This window comes from Neofelis nebulosa, chromosome 7 (genome assembly GCF_028018385.1).
Source record: "Neofelis nebulosa isolate mNeoNeb1 chromosome 7, mNeoNeb1.pri, whole genome shotgun sequence".
Lineage (NCBI taxonomy): Eukaryota > Metazoa > Chordata > Mammalia > Carnivora > Felidae > Neofelis > Neofelis nebulosa.
In genome coordinates, this window is record NC_080788.1 from 115143386 (window position 1) to 115156538 (window position 13153).

Consider the following 13153-nt stretch of genomic DNA (forward strand, 5'->3'; position numbering starts at 1 on the left):
TGAAGAATATCTTTGCTTGAAAAGAGCCACCAGGTGTCCACTGTGTCTTAAAGAGGTGATCAAATGCAGTGCCTCTCAGTTCGTGCAAGGAGGGAGATGATAGGGATCAACAGGGTTGTTGTGAGGATGCTCAGAGCGGCGTGGGGAAGACCCTGAGGTCAGGGCAGCCCCTTGGAAGGAAGCTGCCACCCCAGTCAGGAAGGTCTCACAAGGTGGATTTTAACTGGTGATCTGGCCTGAGCCAAATTTCAGCCCAGAGCTTATCACATTCATGTGGACCTGCCCCTGTTCATGGTCCCAAAGCTCCCAGACCAGACTGAGCTATAAATTGTTAATTTGACAATGAGAAAGCTGTTCTGTGCACTGGATAGGCACGCTGGTCTAACTAGCACATTTCCCTTTCAAAGCAAGTTACATGTGGAAGCAAATTATCGGAAGGTTACTTGGTTAAGTATGGAGTCAATAATATGGGAGCTACGTGATTTGGATGTTGACGGTGGGTGTCCGTTAGCCTGCTGCCTCTATCTCCGCGGCCCAGATCTACCTGCCAGGTGGTCCATGTGCTCACCTAAGTCACACAGAGCCCCCTGACAGACCTAGTCAGGTTTTGAATCCACACAGCCATCATTTGCCTCTCTGGGTATCCTTTATATATATTAGTTTTTGGCTAACTTCCTCCTCACGTGTTTCTGGTGCGTTTTCTTAATGTAAATTTTATTTTTCATCAAAGTAAGGCATGTATATTGTTATATAAATCTAATAATACTTAAACCAAAAAACAGCATTTCCCTGCCCCAAATCTGCTTCTCGAACCCTTTGATTCCTACTCTCTGGGAGCAGCCATTTTCAAATTGCTGAGTTGTTGATTCTGCTAGTTACCTCCCCATTTCTTTCTTTTTTTTTTAATGTTTTATTTTACTTTTGAGAGAGAAAGAGACAGAGTGTGAGCAGGGAAGGGGCAGAGAGAGAGGGAGACGCAGAATGTGAAGCAGGCTCCAAGCTGTCAGCACAGAGTCTGATGCAGGGTTCGAACCCATGAGCTGCGAGATCATGACCTGAGCCAAAGTCAGGTGCTTAACTGACTGAGCCACCCAGGCACCCCTACCTCCCTATTTCTAAATGATATGCTTGAATTGCTATTTCTTGATGTTTTTATTGAAGATGATTCTATGAAAGATGACCATTGAATCCCCATCCTTTCAGTTTCACTTTTCGCTTCTTTCTGGTGTGGTCTTATCTTAATATTTAGTTAAAACCATATTTAACGTTTATGTTGTGCCAATGTAAGTATTCATGGAGAGCTACAAAATGTACCATGATTATGTTACCTCCTTTCTTTCTCCTTCCTTCATCCCTCCCCCCCCCCCCCCTCCTTTCCTTTCTTCCTTCCTTCTATTTTTTAATTTCCCTTTGGGACATACTTCTCCGCCCATTCTCCATCTTTAAATTAATAAGGGCATTTGAAACCTTAACTGCCGTACCTTCACCACACCTAACAAAATTAACAAGTCATTAATATCATCCAATACCTAGCCTCTATTCAAATTTCCCTGATTGTCTCAAAGATGTCCTTTTACAGTTGGTTAATTTGAATAAGGACCTAAATAAAGCTGACAAATTATACTTGGTTGTTATATTCCCTAATATTCTTTTGTTCTATAATAGCACCCCCTCTACCCCTCTTTTGTTTGTGACATTGATTTGTTGGAGAAATTGGATGTAGAGTGCTACACATTCTAGATTTGGTAGATGGTTTCCTCATAGTGTTGTTTAAATTGTTCTTCTGTAGCCTATAAATGAGTGGTTATTGGATTAGGGCTTAGATTTTTTAAGTAAAAATATTCTATAGGTGGTGCTGTTTACTTCCTATTTTATCATGTCACAAGACAATAATGTCTTGTTGTACCACCTTTAATGGTGATTAAATTGATTAGTGGATTCAGATGATGGCATCTGATCATTCTGTTGCCAAGTTCCTTGTCAACTTTTCACCTAATCCATTGATGATCATTACCCAGATCCATCATTTTATGGGGTACATATTCTGTCCTTTCATTGTGCAATTCAGTTCTGAGCCAGTAAGTGCTGATTACCTAGTTTGACTCCAGTTTAACTCTAAGTACTACCAAATAGCTGACTGAATTTACATGAAAGTAATATGCTGGTGTGTTATATTGATTAATGTTTTTATGTGAACCTCTAGTTGAGCTTTGCTGTTGGCTTAGAAAACAGAAACAGAAAAGTGGAAAGCTTTCTTGTCAGTCATGTTGAAAAGTAACTGGCAGAGAAAAAAAATTTTTTAAGAAGTGGAACAAATTAGAAAACTCTGCTTTAGTTTCTAATGCCTCCTTTCTCCAGGGTGGGAAAACTCTGCAGTCTAAAGGGGTCTTCTTTGCCTGTGAAAGAATTGGAGGGAAGCTACCAGAATGGACACAGAACACACAGTCATTTGAGGACTTTTTGATTGCTGTTGTGTTTTAGTTTTCACTCCCCTAATTGCTAAGAAGTCTTTCATAAAGATTTTCCCTAAACCCTGCTGCATATGAATTAGGGCTTTTCCTTTCCTCTGTATCGGGACTGGTGCCCTTTGATGCATTTTAGCAGAATTTAGCTTCTAAATACAATTTGAAACATACATACGTGCATGCACACACTCACGATTCTCTCAATTGACATTATTATTTTATTTATTTATTTATTTATTTATTTATTTAATTTTTTTTTTTTTTTTTTTTACTGCAAGGACCTGCCCTGTAGGAGCCAAATTCAGTGGCAGGATGGAACTATGGAGGCACCTTCCACCTCCTTCTTGCAAGGCCCTAGTGTCTCTTGGCTGGGGAACATTTTTCCATGCTTTTAAAAGACCTGTTTGGATTAAAATGAATTCCTGGTGTAAATGCCTGGTCTGTTATTGATACAGGTTGGTTACCTTTGTAGTGCCTTCCAGTATTCCAGAATTTAAGTCCTCCTCTAAAATACTCTGTAGTTCAAATTCTCATAATATCGGGGCCTCTTCTGCCATTTATAAAAACCTTCCACATAACTTTCAATGACTAAATTGCACCCTTATTTCAAGGCCCAGATCAAATGACACTTCCTGGGTCCCCCAGTGAGAAGCCATCTCTTCCCATCTTCTAGACTCCAGTGGCTCCCTCTTTTCATCCTCTTATGACAAGGATTGTTTGCTCCCTTTCATTACAGTTTGTTTCCATACTCATGTTGCTTCTCCCTTTTAACAGAAAAATATCAGTCTTGTCTTTGTTTTGTTTTGACCATGACTAGTATGTAATAAATATTTTATCAGCATTTTAAATTGTAAAAATTGAATAAAATGACTTGAGTAATTTTATTTTGTCAGATATCCAGCTTCTATTTCAGTTATGCTTCAAATATCTACAGGGGACTCTGTCAGTCAGATGTAGGGCCAGATATTCTATTTCAGAAGAGGGAGGAAAAAATGCGTAGAGGAATTAACCTGGAATTTGGAGTCAGAAGACTAGATTCAACACCCATCTCAGTCACTCCAGAGTCACTGCTTTAGAGTAGTTGCTATGTTACTGGGTGCCCTCCCTGGTAGTCTGAAGATCTGTAGCAAAAGTCAGGTAAGACAATTTAAGATCTAGCTCATTAGAAAGAAGGAAGGGGAGAAAAGACTGTGACTGTGTGGATTTATGAGTAGCAGTGGATGGTACAGGGATGGAGTCTTGGGCTCTCACAGCCCTTCATCATGGTGCTGGCTGGGGAAAAGAGGTCCAGGAGGGATTCCACTCTATAGCTGTGTTGGGAAGGATGAGTGTACAAAACTCATGGGGGTGCTCATTAGAAAGAAGATGGTGAGGGTTGGGGAGGGAAGCCATAAATATACACTTTACTCTTCAATCCCTTGCAGTCTTGCCCAAACCTACCAGTCCCAGATACAGCTTTTTCGCACTTCTTGCTTCCACTGTCCTCTCTTAGGAACTACTTGGCTGAAATAATAAATGGGGACTTCTATTTAACTTCTAATAAACACAACCAGCGCTTGAATAGCTTCACATTAGTAACAGAGGACCACCTTCAGGGAGAGCATAGAGATTCTAACACTACTGATAGTTACCTCTGTAGAGAGAGGAAATAAAACCAAGATCCCGCTGTTTTGGGCATCACAGCTTCGCAAGTGGCTTCTCCTTGTTTCAGAAAGACATTGAGACCCAGCTTTCACATGGAAGTTATTCCTTAACCATCAGTCTGCCTCCCTGTGGGAGGTGCACTCTCCTTCAGGATCTAAGAGTATAAAGAGCATGGGCTCTGGAGTCAATAGGCCTGAGTTTGGGTCCATTTATGTGCCATAGTAAACTTTAGGCTACTCACTTTTCCTCTCTGATGTGGAAAGAGGTGTAATACCTACCTTTTCACTAGATGGTAAGGAGGTTCAGATGAGATTTTGTATTTGTATATGTATGTGTATATAGCCCCTTCATTTTTCTGAAGCAACATAGGGAATGCTTCCCTATTACCAAGTTATTTCAAAAGCTACATCTTGCTATGGGTGAGAATCGGAGCCATGTTGTGGTCTAATGGCTCTTCTGCTTACCTAGTGTGTGCAGTTCCCTCCACCTCTTGGCACCTTGCTTTTGTCTCTTGTGAAATGGTCAAGAATATCAGATGTCCAGAGAAGGAAGTTATTTGAGGTAGAAAATGTGCAAGGTAGACTCTACAGGACTGGTGAGTTACCATGACGCTGTCTCCACTACTACCTATTTCATTTCTTCCAGCAGCATTTAGAATACCACAGTAGTTTTCCAGATGCCGTGCTTGAACGTGGTGTGTCTGGTTGAAAGAAGTGATTTTGGAGTCACATAGACGTGGCTGCTAGCTGCAAGCTATGCAAGTTACAGAATAACTTTATCCCAAAAGTGGAAGAATAATGTCACCTACTGCCTAAGGTTGCAATAAGGATGAAAGGAGGCTATGTAAATAAGGCATTGGGCATACTGTTTGGCACCCGCTGGGTACTCAGTAAGTATTAGTTTTCTTCCCTTGGGCTACATTTGGCTCTACAGATTTTAACTTGATCAAATCACATTTATTACAAGTTCCAAGTAAGGCATGGTACTACATAGGTACTTTAATCTTAGGGTGCTAAGGGACCGTCAGGTTGGGATGAAGGGCAGAGGGAGACAGTTAAGTTTGTTTCTTAACTAACAATAGTGGTATCTCACCTCCTTGCCCTGGTTCTGAGCCTGCTGAGTCACTGTTGCAGCCCCTTAGCCCCATGATCTCTGGCTGTGCCATGGAATACAGCAAAGCCCACAAGAAACCAGCACTAATAAATGGCAGATCATTTTGAGGGATTTTTGTTTGCGTTCCTATGCTTGGTCCCCTGGTGAGATAGGAAACCTTTAATAAGACTTTTCCTAAATGATGCTGCATGTGAAATGTGGATTTTTTTTCCCCTCTCTGTTCTCCTAACAAATGACCATTTCATGAGGTTTCCTTTCATTTTTTTTTTTTCTTCTTCTTTCCTGCTTCTCAGTACATTCCACAAAGAGCTTATTCCTCTGCTGGTTACTGATTGATGGTTCTACTCTGTGTGCCCTTTAATTTTGCAATAAACCAACAAGGAGTTGAGACCACAAACTTAAAGAGAATTGACTTATTTATTTGACTGGATTCACTGGAGTAACAGGCAGATTTAGTCATTTCAGTGTGGTCCTGGGGAGGGCAGGAGGAGTCCGTGAGCAGGAAGGCTGTGCTGTAAATAACCAGACAGAGAAGAGCTTCCTTGTTCTCCTGTCCCAAAGCAGCTGGGCATTCGTTTTGCAGTGGCTATCCCTTTCCAGGCCTGGATGGGATCAAGAAGTCTTCCACAAGACTTGTCCACAGCTCCAGGATTCTGAATTCAGTGGGACTTCAGATATGCAGAAATGGAAAGCCACCACCCACAGGTCCCACGTTCCTTTTTTTCAAAGGGGATCATGGTGATGCCCCTTAAATGACTGCAGGCATGACTGCAAACCTACCCGGGTCACCAGTCCTTCCAGGCCTGGCCTCTTGGCTGGATGATGTCAAGAACCAAGAATAAACCTCTGCCCCAACTACCTCCATCCCTGTTGGGTCTTCACCGTAAGACCAGGGCCTCCACCACAGTGCACCAGCACTAAAACCTTTTGTGAATCAATTACCAGCCATGTGAAGAAGCAATTGATTCACCATCGTGTGGTGTAGCCAGTCTGCAAAGAAATGCAAACACTGCAAGTTGGAAAGCAAGAACACACTTTTTGAGTGGTCGCATGGATCCTAAGTAAACTAAAGATAGCCCTTTTAGGGTATTTAAAAACACAGATACCATTATCATTAATGTTTAAGGATTGCAGCATACCCAGTGCTGTTCTCTGTGAGTTGAAGCGGAGCTGGGAAGATAACCGCCCAAATGGAATTTGTCCCAGCTGTGAGCTCCTTGCCCAGATCCCAGTGTTGTTTGTGGCTCTACCTCATTTAACCAGCTAGCTGCCTGTTCTCGTTCTGCTCTCATGTGGCAACCTTTCTTCTGAAACTCTTGTCATCACATTTTAGCAGAAGTGAAAATATTAGCAGAAGGTTCATGGCCAAGACAGAAATAGAATCCAGGAGCCTGTGTCTTTTCTTTTGCCATACCTGCTGGAGCATGGTTCCTCCCTGGACTGAAGACTCAGTGTTTCCAGCTCTACCAAACGGCATTCTAACAGCCGGCTGCTGAAAGTTTGTCTTACTCTTAAACATTTGGTACAGTTTTCCTTTAATGTGATTTTGCATTAAATAATATGGCACTTGGTCAGTCTGATGCCAGCAAATGCCATGCACTGAAGAAATGGATCAACAAATGTCCATGAGGCTGTGAATTTTCCTGTCAAGAACATTTTGTGTGGAAGAACCAGCATGCACTAGAGGTCCAGACAGACCTAGTGTGAATCTGGCTCTTCTGTGTGCTAGCTACGTAGTCTCAGAAAATTGCTCAATGTCTCTGAACCTCAGTTTCCTCATCTTCAAAATTATGATAATAATGTTTGCCTCATTGAGGTGTGAGGATGAAATGAGCTAATGTATGTAAAGCACTTGGTACAGGGTTGTATCCACAGGAAGCAGACATTAGTTTCCTCCCTTCTCCCTTCCCGCTTTTAGAATGGGGACAGGAAGGCAAAAACACGTGAAATCTCAGAACATTTACACTGTAGGTAGAGAGGTAAGAATAACATGTGACATAGAGAAAAAAATCCTCGTACCAAATTACTTGGTACCGATTCTAAAATGGGAGCATTAGGACCTGAGAGATCAGTTAGTTGCAGAGAGCATGGTTGGGAAAGACTTCATGGAAGAGGTGGGATTTGAACTGGCTCTGCAAAGATGGAAGCCTGAAGAAGAGTGAAGAAGGACATTTCAGCCTGGGGCACTTGGCATGGGGATGAGAGCTGGAGTGAGTGAACCAGGAGAAACAGAGAGATAGAGTGGGGATGTCATAAACCTCAGTGTTCCCACTGGAAAAACTGGCGTGGGTAGATGAATAAGTAAAAAGCTAATAGTTGTTAGGCACCTGCTAGGTATTAGGCACTGTCTTAAGTGCTTTCTGTGCTAGCTCATTTATCCTCACAACAGGTACAATTGTTATCTCATTACACCGTTGAAGAAAGTGAGGCACAGAGAGATTAAGTAATCTACCTGAAATGATACAGCTGGGTGGTGGTGGAGCTGAGACAGAGACCCCGGGAGGTCTGGTTCAAGAGCCCACCCTCCTAGCATACAACAGCAGCTTCAGTTACTGCCCAGCTTCCCTCATGAGGTAGTGAGGATCAACTGAGACCATTCTGTGAACATCCTCTGAAAAATATAAAGCATCAGGGGTGCCAGGGTGGCTCAGTAGGTTAAGCGTCACACTCTTGATTTCAGCTCAGGTCATGATCTTGCGGTTCCTGAGTTCAAACCCCACATCGGGCTGTTCACTGGCAGTGTGGAGCGTGCTTGAGATTCTCTCTCTCTCTGCCCCTCCTCTGCTCTCTCTCTCTCTAAATAAACAATTTTTTAAAAATCTAAGAGAAATAAAGCATCACACACACATGAAATGCTGTCATTATTCTTGTTAATGACATTAGATGAGAGGTGAACATCAAGATAGGCAACGCAAAATGAGGAAGGAAAAAATTATAGGATAGCACTTCTCTGCAGTTATATTTAGCAGCTCATGTCCCTCACCATCCCCTCTAGCAACTCAGAGGCCTGACAAAACCTCACACTTCCTCTTAGGACAGCACTCTGGGGGGCCATTCCCAAGCCACCAGGGTACACATTGGAGATTCTAAAAGCCTATTTGTCATCTGGCATTGGGGCTTGTGCCTTGAGTATGGTTTGCCCTTGGCCAGGACATCATTTTATGGGCATGTAGCACATGATTGGGAGCTGGCTTGTTAGTGACTTTGATCAAAGATCTCCACTCCAAGGGCATTGCCATGGAGGGAGGCCCGTCCTCACTCATTATGTAAATATTTAGCCATTTTAATGTATTTGTTCTGGCCATTCTTCTTCTGTCTCTCTTATGTTGACTCTGTTTAATTGTAGGTTATTATTGTTTGTGTATGTTGATGTCATTTATTCAAGTATGGACACAAACGGATAGCTTCAGCTCCCAACTCCCTGCCCCCCTTATAAAAAACACGCCTTACACAATATCCCTTCTATGAGGATATCAAATAGTTTTTGTTCAAAGGCGTATCTGATGAGGCTGCTATCTAGGATATTTGTTCTTAGGCAGATGTTTTGACCTCCTTTTGAAAGGTTGTGAATGACCTTTGCTCTCATTTTATGCTACAGATTCACTTTGGAGATAGAATACGTCTCCAATACATGAATGCAATGCACCCAGTTACTGAGTTGGGAGAGCTCTTGGAATGCCATTTGCCTTAGTGGCCTAGAAATACAGAAGTCAGATTAGTGTTGGCTCATCCTCCTTTGGAGGCTTCTCAGAGGTGGGGTGGAAGTCAGTGGCCCCTCTGGGCTTCAGCTCCTCCCTACTTAAGCCACTATAAGAATGGCTGGGGCTGGAGTATAGCAGAGTTGGTGTTTATCAGACTGGACTCCCCCAAGAGCTGTATTTTCAGACCCCTGGGAGCAAGTGACTCAACACAACTATTTTCTTGATTTCAAATGAGTCTCAGGAGGGGAAATCAGTCAATAGCAGCCGCCTGTGATGGACTGATCATGAAGCTGTGTCTTTCTAACCCTCCTTGCAAATAAAAAGAGGGGAATCCCCAGAGCCCAGGCGTACACGTGAATAGAAAGCACCATCAAGTAACAAAAACACCTAAAAAGGTCAGCAGAAACTCAGGGGGCTGTTGGAAATTCACCTCCCCTGCCTTTCTGTGGTGCTCAGTGGGCAGTAATGGAGTGGGCGAGGACAACCAAACAAACCACGCAAAAGCGACTTGGCCACAAGAAATACATGGTGCAGTGAAGGCTGGTAGGAAGGTTTCTTCCACATCTATGAACCTCAGAGTCATCCAGCAATTGGCCTTGTCCATTTCCAAGCCCCAGCTGGCCAGAGGCCTATTTGATCCCATGCTAATGGCAAAATTTCATACAGTTGGAGAGTGCACCTTTAGAAGCCACTGTGAACACACTGTCGCAGTTCACCAATGGTGCATGTTATTTCCTGCAACAACCCTGAGATCACTGACAGGATGTCGCCAAGTTTGGGCTGCAGGTGGAAACAGCACACCAGGCTGCTGTTTGTGGCCTCATTACAACTGTCACCCCATTTGAGACCCGGAACCAGCATGTGTTAACCTCAGCCCCATCAGAGCCAGTGGAACAGCATGTTGACAGTGGAACCATAGCTTTTCACGCCTACACAGTAGCCGCCAGCCCAGTTTCCACTGCATCCCCTCGCATGTGTACCCCTGGAGAAGTAGGCCAAAGAGAAAGCCACCCTACAGTGCTACAGTTTTCTTGGATGTTTATTTTGACCAAATGGCAGGCACAGTTTTACTTCAATGCATTTCCTCTGAACTCAGTGGTCTAGACGATGGCTAACATGAGACAGAAACAGTATTATTATCAATCTCTGTATGATTGAGTGTGTGTTTGTGCAAAGCTGTGGAGATTCATTTCTCTTCATCTATGTGGCCTCATACGGAGCCAATATCTTCATCAGGGACTCTCCTACCTGAGGGACTCTCCTACTAAACAGTGTTTCTTGAGCATCGCCTGTGAATTCCACAGTGAAACCTACAACAGATTTTCCTCCAGGTCCATAATAAGAGGTTTGAATTTTTATCGAGATTTGAAAGTATTCTCACCATAAATGCAAAATTATTTGAAGTTGTGTCCCTCGTTTTTTTTTCCTCCTCTCTTCCTCAGCCACTGCCAATTGGTTCTGTGTAAAACAGATTTCTTAAGGGTAGATGATGAGAAACAATGATAAGGTGGAATTTTAAGTATAACACTCATCCTAACGCAAATTGAAATGTATAACATTTTGGGGGCACCTGGATGGCTCAGTTGGTTAAGCGTCTGACTCTGGATTTCGGTTCAGGTCACGATCTTGCGGTTCATGAGTTTGAGCTTGTAGGTCTCTGTGCTGACGGCACGGAGCCTACCTGGGATTCTCTTTCTCTCCCTCTCTCTCTGCTCCTCCCCTACTCATGCGCGTTCTCTCTCTCTCTCTCCCCCCCAAAATAAATAAATAAATAAATAAAACTTAAAAAAATAGATTTAAGAAATGTATGACATTTTTCATAGCAGCCTGCTACATTTAAAGCCATTCATTATACATTTTTTTCTTGACATCTATTATGGACCCAACACTTTTTAGGTATAGAGAGGTTAGGAGCATTTTCCAGAATTGCACAGCAGACTAGTGACACAGCCAGAAATAAAAGGCAGGCTGCCTGACTCCCACAACAGTGTTTTCTTCAAGTCAAATTGAAGTTTGGTCCTTTTGCCACAAATATTTTGAAAGGAAAATCCCCCACAGCCTTTCAGATTTTCCCAGAGAACAATTGTAATGCAGACCTTCAAGCAGGCTGGAATACTAAAACCTTATCAGTTCTTTATTCTAGAACTGACAGTTGATATTTATTTTCTGGGCTGAAGCTAAAGAAAAAAATGATTATTTTTTCATAGTGGAATGATTGATAATTTCCCAGAGCTTGGCAAAATTAAGCCAGGGAATAGTAAAACCGGATCTGTGATGCTCAAACTCCAACGGTATTTGGTCTGACTTTTCCTCACAACAAATACGGGGTATCTCTTTTCAATGCTGGAAGCGACAGGAAGGAGTTGGGATGGGGAGCTGTCAGGGAAGAAGCATGAGTCTGTGAGTGTGGGCCTCTAGGCGTGCCCTTGTGGGCGCTTACCCTGTCCCTGCACTGCACCCAGAACTCCCCACCACCCCTCCTGTCCTCCCCCACTTTCCTACCCCCACCCCATTTCCCTCTCACTCCCTGCTTCTAGGCAGCAGATGGGTTGGGGCAGACACTGTCATGGTTGGGAAGCAAGAGGAGAGTTTGGTGAAAACCACTCCAGGGCCTTTCTCTCAAGCCTTGGTGATGAAAGGACTCAATGAACCTTAACAATTTCTCACAGGAAAATTCCGGCCTCTGTCTTCTTAAAAGCAGGACATTCAGCGACCCTTAAACAGAGCCAGGATTAAAACCCAGAATTTTTCTGACTTATCCAAGACCTATAGTTTAGGTAGAAAGGCTCGAGCACTGTCCTATCTGGCAATTAGGATCATTTTAGATACCAAAAATAACAGTTTAAGAAAGTGTACCTTGGGCAGATAGACCATTTTCAATGCAAACAGAAGAAAAACTTAAACCATGCCTTCAGAGCCTCTGAAAAGCAGAGCTCTGTCATTTTGAGAGTGCAAGGTTTGGCGACAGGTAGGCAGTTTGTGAGCACAGCCAGCCCGCGGCCTCTGTCTCTGTTGCTTGGATGATGCCCTTTCTCTGGCTGGCCAGGGTATCTGGTGCACTGCCTATTTACCTAGACAAACAGGAATATCAGGACAATCACTGCACCTAGCCCCACAGGCCCAATTAAAGTGATTTTGAAACTTGTCTGAATCTCTGTGTTAGATTGTAGCAGGTTTCTGCCAGAGAGTGGGTGGGAGGAAGAAGTGGGTGTTTTTATGGGCATAGAAATGCCCCAGAGGTGCCTCATGATTCCTCCAGACCAGCCTCCCCCTTAAACTCCTGCACACAGACCTGGGTTTCATGAAGAGCTTTAGATTCCAGGCCTTCTGTGGGCCTCGGAAATGACAGCCACGTGCATCTGGGGCCACTGAAAATCATGAAGAAGAGAGGCAGAATTCCGCTCAGATCACCTCAAATGCTTGACACTTTGGTGGAAGCTGAAGTTATTTACCTACTTCACTTAGGGTTATTTCATAGCATTCGAATCCAAAAGGACTCTTGTCACAAGATTGGGCTTGTTACAGTGTAGGACTGATAATCTTGTAATTTCTGGACACTAAAAATAATGAACAAAGGAACCTAAGGTCTGGAGAAGTCACTTGTCCTCGGGTCTGAGCTGAGCGTTCTCTCTCCTCTCCTCTGCATGTTGCTGCCTTAGGAGGGAGAGTGGCAGGAGGCCTGCACACCCCTCTTATCTATGCTATTGATCTCAGGCAGGTGACTCTAGTTCACCTTGTAGAAAGTGGGGATTACAAATTTTGCCTCTCACCTGCCCCCACAGAAAGTTGAATGAGGGCATGTGCCATATACTTAGCTCTTTAAAAAAATCTGACTTGTAAATACTGAGTTATTGTTTTGTTGAAAACGAGCCCTTCTTCTGCTGTTCTATCCCCAACTGACCATAAATCCATTTTTCGTCACCTTCCAAGAGTCAAATAAAAGGAGCTTCTTTTGGCCTTTGGATCTGACAGTTCTCCACCCTGATTTTTCCAGGGCTGTCTTATTTTCTCTTCTGTCCCCCATTTTCCAGTACTCACCATGGGCTAGAATATACTAAATGGCTACTCCTGGAGTCCCCAGCAGAAATACTTCTAATAGTTCACTGTCAGGTGGATCAGACTAGACACACAGTGGCCCCTAAGGTAGAATGTATTCTGGACCAGGAGCAGGGGTGTGAGGAGGGTGTAAGGATGAAATAAAACATTAAAAATATAAATAAAAAGGAAGGT

At 43.3% G+C, this 13153-nt stretch overlaps 1 protein-coding gene across 5 annotated transcripts in view; it reads left to right on the top strand.

Moving 5' to 3' along the window:
* RAD51B (RAD51 paralog B) overlaps positions 1 to 13153 on the top strand; it is a 644260-nt gene that overhangs the window by 396764 nt on the left and 234343 nt on the right. The gene's annotated exons all lie outside the window — the stretch shown is intronic.